Source organism: Acinonyx jubatus, chromosome B2 (assembly GCF_027475565.1).
Source record: "Acinonyx jubatus isolate Ajub_Pintada_27869175 chromosome B2, VMU_Ajub_asm_v1.0, whole genome shotgun sequence".
Taxonomy (NCBI): domain Eukaryota; kingdom Metazoa; phylum Chordata; class Mammalia; order Carnivora; family Felidae; genus Acinonyx; species Acinonyx jubatus.
The window spans coordinates 50531427-50542621 of NC_069385.1; positions in this window are offsets into that span (position 1 = coordinate 50531427).

An 11195-nucleotide genomic window follows, 5' to 3' on the forward strand; every position below is an offset into this window, starting at 1 on the left:
TGGCGGTGCAGGTGATGCTGGGTCACTTTTAAAGGGTGTAGAAATCTCAGGATGTCTTCCAGATCAACTATCAGCAAGGACCAGGCTCTTCCGATGGATTTTCTCTGGCCAGTCTTTTTCTCTGGCCACATCTGCTCCACTTAATAAATCATTTGTGTCTTCCTGGGACCTTCTCCAAGTGAAATACCTCTCTGGCCCTTATTTGTATTTATTTTTTTCTGCTTTGCAGCAGGAAAGCTGGGAGAAAGGAGAACTTACAATTCTTACCGGGTCTCAACACATAGAACGGAATGCTCAGCTGAACATCGCCAGGGCTCTCCAAGGACACAAACCCAGCTTCCAGGTTCTCAGTGTTGGTTTCTCAGCACTTGGACTTGAGAGTGAAGAGGGCCTACATCCTTGAGCAGATGATCTGTTCCACTTGCAGAAAAACAGGCTGCTGTCTTTATATATAAAGCTCAGATCTTTGAGGTTTCTGTTTTATTCTTAAGATCTTTTCCTAACTACCTCGTAAAGTAAAGCATTCCCTTTTCGGGCACGGGGGCCAGTGCTAACTATATTTGCATCATACAAATTAAAAACTCTAGCCAATACAATTCCCAGAATTTCTGGCCTGGGAAATAAATTTATAAGTAAGTTTGTCTGGTCCTGTTCTCCCCTGTGAGAACATCCTGCACCCCCCGCGCCCCCCTCCCCCACACTGAATGTCAAACTACTTCCTCTGGCTTCAGGGCCCCATGGTGACATCCTGTCATATCTGATCTCTTCTGAACTGTGTCAAGCTCTACACAACTTTTCCCCCTCATTCCCCCAGTGCCCCTATATCCCTCCAACTCCCCTACCTTCATACAAACTCAAATTTTCTCACTCCTCATGTAACTATCAGGAGGCAAGTAAGCCGACTCACTAATTTAATTTATGATGTGAATGACGGATCACCTGTTAATTTTCTTGGGAAAAGTGAAGGTTTTATCGGTGGCATTTAATGCAAATATTTACCCTGCAGAGATTCCAGATTCTCCGCATTTTCCCCCCATCCCTAACCCAGCCCCGAATTAGATGTTGCTCCACTGTCCTATTGTCCTCAAGGCTGAGAAGATCTCAGTTCATCAGGAAGAAGGCAGCTTCTCTTCTGATAGACTGTTCTCCTGTGATCTCGACTCTTTCCCACTCTGGATATCTTCTATTTTTTAACTCCCTTTCTTCTTTTCTTCCTCCATAGCACAGAGCCTATAAGCCTTTACTCTGTCTCTCAGTTTCATTTTCTGGGCAGCTTATAGACATTCTTTTGCTCTTCTCCTATTTTCTCTTTCTCGTGGCTGCTCAGGTGTATAGAAACAGATCACAGAGGGACTCTACTTTTATGACCAGAGGTCTCCCAAATGCCAACTTTTGTGCATAACCACGCAGACCCTGGCTTGGGGAGCACAGTGTAGAAAAAAGTAGCTAGGATCTGGGCAAAGAGCCTTATCCACGGAATATGTATTGCTGCCTGTTCAAGGGCCGCTCAGGTGTCTTGAGTGTAGTCTTGGACACCATTTATTTTTCTTCTTCCTTCTGCCGCTCTCCACCCTCAGGATCTTCCTACAAGGACCATTGCCCCCTGCTATCCCGCAACAACTCTGGCTACTTGTTGTAGTTCTCTGAATCACAGTCTGGAGGTGGGTCTTTCTCTCACATTGTTCAAACGACCTCTAGTAACTTGAAGTATGAGACATTTGGGCCTACTCAGTGGCTTGGACCTGCCATGGGACACTTTCTTCATTCAAGTGTAACTTTCATGTTGTTTCACTTTCCCTCCCCTTTGGAAGTTGGCTCAAAGGCTCTGGACCGGAAGGCATCGTGGAACGCTGGCTGTGTAAACTAGCACCCAAACAACTCGTTGATAAGGCAAAGCCGAGCTTTTTGCTCACAGCGGTGCAGGAGAGCACTTGTCCTCAGAATCTCGGTCACACTGCAGAGCGAGAGGGGCTAGGGAGATACAGTTAGTGAGATTTTGAAGGCTGGCTTGAGACAGGTGTTTCAATGTGAGGGCATGTTCAGGACTGAGGAAGCATCATGATATTGAAATCTAGTATTGGTAGACAAAACAAGGCAAAGATTTTGAAGCAAGAGGCTTCAACAAGTCCTAGGTTATAAGCTATCATTTAATGCTTTTTAAAAAATTTATTTATATTCAAGTTAACATACAGTGTAGTCTTGGCTTCAGAAATAGACCCATCGATTCAGCTTTTACATATGACACACTGTGCTCATCCCAAAAAGTGTCTTCCTTAATGCCTGTCACCCATTTAACCCATGCCCCTACCCAGCAACCCTCAGTTTTTTCTCTGTGTTTAAGAGTCTCTTACGGTTTGCCTCCCTCTCTGTCTTTAATCTTATTCTTCCTTCCCTTTCCCTATGTTCATCTGTTGAGTTTCTCAAATCCACATATGAGTGAAATCATGTAATATCTGTCTTTCTCTGACTGACTTATTTTGCTTTGCATAATACCCTCCAGTTCCATCCATGTTCCTGCAAAGGGCAAGATTTCATTCTTTTTAATCGCCAAGTAGTATTCCATTATATATATGTACCATATCTTCTTTATCCATTTATCAGTTGATGGACATTTGGGCTGTTTCCATTATTGGCTTTTTCAAATTAAAGACTTTACAGGTCTATCAGCAAGTTCCTGCAATAATCAATAAAATTACCTGCAACTTTTTAAAAACTTTGTTTTTGAGAGAGAGAGAGAGAGAGTGGGGGAGGGGCAGAGAGAGAGGGAGAGAGAGGAGCCGAAGCAGGCACCTCGCTGCTAGCAGAGAGTCTGACTCGGGGCTCAAACTCATAAACCACGAGATCATGTCCCCAGCCAAAGTCGGACACGTAACCAACTGAGCCACCCAGGCGCCCCAAATTATCTGCAACTTTTACCTCCCAGATAAGAGTTTTCTAGAATAATTAAGTTATCTGATGAATACAGTAGAATGGTAAAGTCATGTGTAAATAGTAAGCTGTGTAGGAGGTTTGATTCTTATAAGTCCCAAAAGTCCCAATAGTGCTATCCTTAATTATCTCTCTCTATAGCCAGCCCCACGCACCCCTGCAGAATCCATAGACCCAGAATCTTCAGACCATTTTCTTTTCTTATAGTGCTTCTTTCTTCATCCAGGTCACTGTCTGCAAAGTAAAAGATTTCTATTTTCATGGCCAGCTCAGCCACATGCTATCTCTCCTTGACATTCATCCAGATCTCATGCAGACAGAATTCCTCCCAGCCTCTTGACAGGCCCTGACGGGCCTGAATTCACACACACTAGGTATGTAATATTGACTTCTCCTCCATGACTTTCATGGGCAGTTAAAGATTTTGTATAAGAGGCAGAATATAAAAATTGGGCAATTCCAAAGTGACACCACATTTTAAAGGACCATAACAAATAATGCACATAAATGGCTAGATGTCCATCAACATTTTTACTCCCTCTTTCATGGCACAGAGTTATCACTGATCTCAGGCAAGACATCAGGCAGGATGGAAGAAGCCTGGGTCTCGGGATCATCAAATGGAGAAAAGTCTGCCAGTCAGGAAATGAGGGAGAAATAAACTCCTATTGTGTTAACCATGAAAAATTGTTTGGTCTATTTGTTATAGCAGCTATTACAGGAAGCAAAATGATAATACTCCCATAGGGAGTCAGAAGAAAATGATCTCTGTCATTGTTTTGAACTGAAAAACCACACCAGAGTGAAGAACACTGGCTTCAAGCTTTGGGTGACCTTGACGGAAAGCCAGAGCAAATTAACTTGGCTTAGGCATATTCATAAAGTGGCAGGTATTTATAGAATGTGTTATTAGCTAATCATCCTTTGAAAACCAGTTTGCTTCTTGGGGAAGGTTTTGGCAGCTGTGCATAGGCTGATAGTTCCCATTGTCTCCCTGCTCATAGTCATAAACTGAGATTATTCTAATTTAGGTACTTCGGATCGAAAAAAGAGATGGGGTCAAAGTTATATTTGAGCCAGAATCTCCTCAATATGTAGGTCATTGTCTCTGGGGCTCAGTTTGACGCAGAACTGAGGGAAAGAAACCTCTGCCAGCACCCTTCTAAATATCCTCATGGCCTAGAAGAACCAATGCCCTTGTGACGATGGAGTCCTCACTTTTGGGGACCATCCTGCAATTTTGCTTCCTTGAGTGTAGGTGTTCAGGCTGAGTCACACAAAACAAACAAACAAAAAAAACCCCAATCAAACAAACAAATAAAAAGAGCCCACCACCAACAACAAAACACAAAAAACACATGCCCACAAGGATAGGCAAGAGCCCCCTTCTCCCCACGTTTCTATCATGTTTTAGAGAAAGACATAATGTTGATGAGGGTACAAATTCACACTAGTTTGCCTGGGGTAACGACTGTAAGAGGGCTTAGCCATGGTGGTTTGAGGTGGGCCCCAGCTCAAGATCATTGCTTCTCTGCGTGCACCAACGCTGACTAACGTGCATTCTGACTCTATCGCAGCACCCGTACACTCCCAGGAAGGATTCAAAAGGATTCAGCCACCTTCTCCACCTAACCCACCATTTTCTGTAAAAAAAAGATTGCTAAAAGCAGTCAATTTCATGAGAGAGAGGTAGTTGATAGGCATTAAAGGATTATAGACTATCGTAGGAGGGAAATATAGAACACTGTATATAAACACTAGGTACATGCTAATTAGCCTCAATACAGGGGGCAGGTCTTCCTATCACAAGTTAAAAAGAATGCAGTAGATTCAAAAAAATCTTTTTTTTTTTTAAATTTTCCTTTCTCAGTAAAACTTTTACAATGGGGAGAAAATACAGCATTTGGCTCACCCATTCTGGGTACAAAAGGATTCCACAGGCAAACTACATTATTAGAAGAAGCTGTCCAGCTCATACTTGTTCATTCATTAGCTAGAGCATGAGAGGTGTCTAACGAACTGGTTTTGTGACATTCTCATCTGAGGAAGTCACACGGGCACCTTCAGCACATTTACATGTGTGAGTCCTGGCTTTGGTAGAGTTATCTGTGGGCAAGGCTCACATGAAAGCATTGGAAGGGGTGGCTTTTCTGGGTTTAGATCGAAGTAGAGAAGTTGACTTCAGGGACTGGAGGGCTTGGAGATCTGGCAGACTCAGCACTAGGTGCTATTTTTAGGAGTTCTTCAACTTTATTGAACATGAAAACTTCCAAGTAAAATACGACTCTGAAGGAAGACACCTGTTTGAACCACCAAATGCAAAAGAAATAATAATTAAAATCTCTTCTCCTTAATGGCCATCTTGACTCAGTTATACGTCTTCTGGGTAGTGGTTCACATTTCAGTACTTGAGGAGCATAGGGAATGCCTTGGATTTTATTATTTCTCATAACAGGGATTTAAAAATAAATGTATCTAAATTTATTTTTGGTTCAAGTGTAGTCCTTGTTCTGAAGTTTCTAAGCAAAAATACCTAAACTCAGAAGTTTAGACTACCTGAGAGCTAATGAAATCAGAGGGAGTATTACTTTGAATAGACTGTAGTATTATCCTTTCACCTCCTCAGCTGTGGTGGTGTTCCCTCACCCTCCTGGCCTGTAGTGTTGTTATCCCCTCCCTTCCTAGACTGTGGTGGTGTCCCCTCAGCTCCTCGGCTGTGGTGTTGTCCTCGCACCTCCTGAGCTGTGTGGTGTTGTTCTCTCACCTCCTGAGCTGTGTTGGCGTTCTCTCACCTCCTGGGCTATGGTGGTGTTCTCTTACCTCCTGAGCTGTGGTATCATTCTTTCACTTCCTGAGCTGTGGTGTTGTCCTCTAACCTCCTGAGTGGTGATGTTGTCCCCTCACCTTCTCAGCTATGGTGTTGTCTCCTTACCTTCTGAGCTACCAACAGCCTAAGTGCTTCTAAAGCGTACCTTGCCTGCTCTCCAAGAGTGGCAGCCATACAATGAGAAAAAAGTGGCTTTCCTTGTGATTTGTTTCGATTTGAAGAGTAGAGACCCCCTGAAGCCAAGTCAAATCAACAAGACTTATTATGGGTCCACAGAAGAAATGAAGAAGATATAGAGTTCCAAGGACATCCAAGACCAGGAGCTATAATTGAGCTAGGTCTTGAAAGCACTGAGGGTGGTTGTGGCTTCAAGGACACTCAATCAACCCCAGAGGTAGAAATTAATAGATGTTCACTCCAAAATCTCCAAGATCTGCCAAAACTTGTGTCCACTCACGTCACTGCTCTGCTCAAAATGCTCCAGTGGCTCCCCATCTCAGTCAGAGAAACAGACTAAATTCTTACCATGACCCACAGATCCTATATGATTTTCACTCCCTCCGCCTCAGTCACACTGCTGTGACTGGCCATGCTGCCTACCCAGTGACCCTTTAAACTCTAAGAACATCCCTGTCTCAGGGATTCTGCACTTGCTGTTGCCTCTGCCTGGAATACTCATCCCCAGCTCTCTCCTTGTCACTTCTTTTAGGTCTTTGCTCAAACGTCATGTTCTCAGTGAAGCCTTCCCTCTATCTGAAATTGTAAGCCCACCCTCCCTTAATACTTCCTCTCCAACTTACCTGAATTCTTTTTAAAATTTTTTGTTATGAAAACATGCTCAAAATAGTATAACGAAACCCTTCCATTCATCATTGATCAGATGTCTCAATTTCACCAGTTTTGTTCTATCTATTCCCCTCCATTTTTTTCCGCATTATTTCTAAAACTCCCAGCATCTATCACTATCTAATACATTTTTCTTTTTCTCAGTTATTTTATATCTCCCCACTAGAACGTCAGCTCCACGTGGGCTGCTGTGTTCACAGCTATACCCACAGCACCTGTAAGAGTGCCTGATGTAGAGTAGGTACTCATTAATAATGGCTGAATGAAGCAATGAAGCAGCTACACCCCAATATTGCCTGTTTTCTTCCCCTACTTCCGCCTCCACCATCTGACCTGCACAGCCATGAATGCCTCAAGCACCCCTACTCCGACTCCACCCAGTGATTGTCAGCCACCGCCCCTACTCATCCCCATCCCAGACTCTCTATAGTTCCTGGGCCACATTCACAAGGGGCAAAACCTGATTGGCCCAGCTCTCTGTTTGTGCGCTACGTCACAGTATTCTGGCAAGTCTATAAATGAACTCTCCTGGTGTCCTCTTGTCACCACTTGTCAGCGGTGTAAATGTGGGAACCCAACAGAGGCCACAGATGAGGCATTTCCCTGGAAAAGAGTGTAATTGACACCCCTCTTTTACCCCACAAATAATTTGCCAGCAAATTTGATGAGATTAGGCTATGTTCCTTTTTAGGTGGGCGGGTAACTCTCTCAGGTAGCCAGCCTCTAATCGCTTGAGCCATCTTGGAGTTATTGTGTGTATCCCATAGAGAAGATATTTTTTTGCCAGGCTCCACCTGTGAGGGAGGAAAGAATGCACGGGGAACAGCTCACCTCAGTTCAATATCTCTCTTCTACCACTTTCAAGGTAGTCAACCAGCAAAGCCCTCTGGGCATCAGACACTCTCCAATTAGGCCTTCAATAAAAGCCAGGAGGTGTTGTCAGCCATGATGACAAACTAGAAACCTGAAGGACCAGTAGTATGCTGGCACCCCGGCAGCCACAACTAGGATTGCGTGGCACATGCTCCTTGCCAACAGCGTTTCCAGTCTACCTGCCAAGGGGTGTGGCTTCCTCCTTGGCCAGCTCCTCTGTGAACCAAGCACTGACCAGGCAAGGCTAGATCCAGAAGAAAACATCACCGCATCAGAGCATGTCCCAAGGCTGTTGCAGTCTTTTCAGTGAAGACTGTTTATTTTCGCTGGGCCTGGGTGTCCCGGACAGCTCTGCTCCACACGGCTGCCACTTCCCATGACTTCTAAGGCCACCTTGTTTTCAAAGTTAGCTCATAAGGTTGTGGAGACTCAGTCCCAACTCAGATTCAAATTTTTTTTTAATTTTTTTTAATGTTTATTTATTTTTGAGACAGAGAGAGACAGAGCATGGACGGGGGAGGGTCAGAGAGAGGGAGACACAGAATCTGAAACAGGCTCCAGGCTCTGAGCTGTCAGCACAGAGCCCGACGCGGGGCTGGAACTCACGGACCGCGAGATCGTGACCTGAGCCGAAGTCGTTCGCTCAACCGACTGAGCCATCCAGGTGCCCCAGATTCAAATTTTTTTAATTAACAGCATTTCCTCCATTGGCTGTTGGATGTTGACTGAGACCTTACATGGGCATATCCTTCTTCTAGAGCCTTTCAAGAGTAGGATCAATATTCGTCCAGTGCGGATACAGCAGTTCAAGTATCGGAATATTTCTGTTCCACTTGGTAAACAGATGTTCCCCAAACACCCCCTCTATGAAGCCTCGCACTATCTCAGCTACCTCAGCTCTTTTTCTGAGTCCTCTGGACCTTGGCATGACCCAGAAACTAAAGGGTTAACACTGGCCCAGCCGGGACCACAGTATCCATTGTGATGCTTCAGCACCTATGCTATACCAGTTGTTAAATACTTTTAACATCACTCCCACTTCTAAGTTAAAAACAACTACCACCACCCCTCATTTTAGACATTTTCATTCTTGCTCATTTATAGAGAAGGCAGCAGTGGGACTAGGATTGGACCAAGGTCCTAATCCTGCACAGAGACAGGACAGCCAGAAACAGAAGTAATCATTCAAGCGGTGATGCTACAAGCACTTTCCTCCACTATGGACATCTCTCCTCCACTATGGGCATCTCTCCTCCAGAATGATACCCACATAAGATACAAGTTTTTCATCTGGCTCGTGCACTGCCATATATTCCAACACCCAGAATAGTGCTTGGCACACAGAAAGTGCTCAAAAAGAGCTCAGTACAGCTTTTGAACAAAAACATGAACTCCCTGATGATCTGATGGTCCAGTTATTGCCTAACCTGATGAACCTTGGAGAATCCAAAGCTTTTCGGGACATTACAGGGTTGACCCTTTTTCTTCATTATTTAATCTCTTCACACATCAAGGCACAGAGGAGACAAACATCCACCAGGCATGTCACTGCCCAGTTTCCACACACACAGTGATGTGACGTCTGTAGCATTCCTCTGCGGTCTCTAAGGCACTCTGGTTTCTCCAACAAGACACTTTGATTTTCATTTCCAGAAAATTGGCCCCACATATGATATCAGGTTGACCGACTCAGCAGAAGCCATGCCAGGATCCCAGGGCAGCACAGGTGAAACAAAGAGAGCAGAGTAGCGTTCTGTAATCACAGCTCTGTCACGAGCCACATCATCTGTGGCTTCTTGTCCCAAGGTGCTCCGGGGTGGTGGAATGAGGTCAGGTGCCAGGAGGAAGTGGGATGGGCCACAGGCCTTTGAGAACTGGAGTAAGCACGTTCACATTCTCTAGCCGCTGATGAAAGGCCACTCTGGAAGCAAGGATGTGCCTACTTTCTACCCACTGTCCAGCTGCGCTCACCTGGGACATGTTTTCTGTCAGCAAGATCGCTGTGGGGTTTGAACGGTAAAGGAGCAAGGTCTCCGAAGCAAAACCTGAACTATGTGACATTTGAGACTTGGTCCTCTTCCTGTTTACAAAACTACAGGGCAAAGTGTCAGCCTTTGAACATACATCCCACATACAAATCCATGTTTTCCTCTTGACTTTAGTTTGGGGACCAATGTGACTCCAATACACAACACAGGTAGCATGTTTCCCTATATGTTTCTCCCCATGTTTCCCTGACATGGATCATGCGTCACAATTACACATTGTGTTTAACCCCTTTCATCCCTGCATTGCCACGCAGTTTGCAACCCTTAATTAATACCCCTCACAAAGTAGCGAGTGTCATTACCCCTGTGTCAAGGTTTGAGAAACCGAGTCACCATAGGCCGTGACCCACAGGACACAGGCTGAGTCAGTGTGAGGGCAAGAGACCAAATTCCCGACTCCCGACCGCCTGCGACACTGGCCTGGCCTCACACCCACCGCTGGCATTTCTTTTGTGAAGCGGCTCGCCTCAGCCCAGAGCCAGCCAGACGCCTCTTCTGAGGCCTCCTTCTCATTCCACAGCTAACAAGGATGCTGTGGCCCAAGAGGGGCGGAGGCCAGGAGGGAGGAATGGTTGAGCACATATCAGAGAGCATCTGAGGACCTTAGACATGGTCAAGAATCTGGGCCTGACCTGGGAGTTTTCTCCCAGGAATGTGAGACCACAAAGCACCAAGCTTTCCAGATGCCTCTCTCCATTCTCAGAGCACTCTAGGTCTGTACCTCCCTTTTTATACGTAATTATTCTCAGTGAGGACACCCCCATGGTTTTAGCCTTGTCTTCCTGTCACTCTGCTTGAAGCAATCATCTCTGTTTTCTCTCTTCCTTACACAATACATGCCTTGCCTCTGCTGCAAACAACTCCCACACCCACACACCTTTGCCTAGAAGACATGACCATTCAGCTCACCTTCTGCATGTGGAATCATCCTAGAATTCTCTAGAAAAGGAGGCCAGGAACAGCCTCCACTAGAAACCAGCATTCAGAAGGGCACAGGAGATTACACAGTGTAAAGGAGACACACGGATATCTGGGAGTCCCCTGATGGGGAGTATGGTTCCCAGATGTTGCACACGAGGACATATTTTTCCTGAAGGAGGAGAAATACACGGAAGCAGAGCCCGGACAAGTTTTCAGTCAAGAGGTGGTGTGTGCGGTGGCTAAGAGAATGGGCTACATGGAGCCCAGCTACAGCAAGTCCCGGCTCCACACTCACCAGCCATGTGACATGTGCAGCTTTCTTCACTGCTTGGTGCTAACGTTTTCACTCTTGTGCAATGATTGACATGAGAAATCAATGACTTAAGGCACCTAAGATTCCTAGAACAGTGTCTAATTCTTAAGAACTGTGAGGATCCAGCAAACATTTCTTTCAACGATTACTCTGGGCCAAACACTGTTCTAGGTACAGGAGCTGGACCCCCAGGGCTCCAGTGGAGGAAATAGACAGATCTTCATAGTACACTGAGGTTGGTCATGACAGTGATGGGGATATACACAAGACACTATGAGTCTGCCTTTGTGTGAATTAGGAAACAATTTCAGGGGCACCTGGGTGGCTCTGTCAGTTGAGCACCCGACTTCGGCTCAGGTCATGATCTCGCAGTTCATGAGTTCGAGCCCTGCTAAAAAAGAAAACAATTTCAGCCCTCAAGGCACATGCTAGGCAGTGG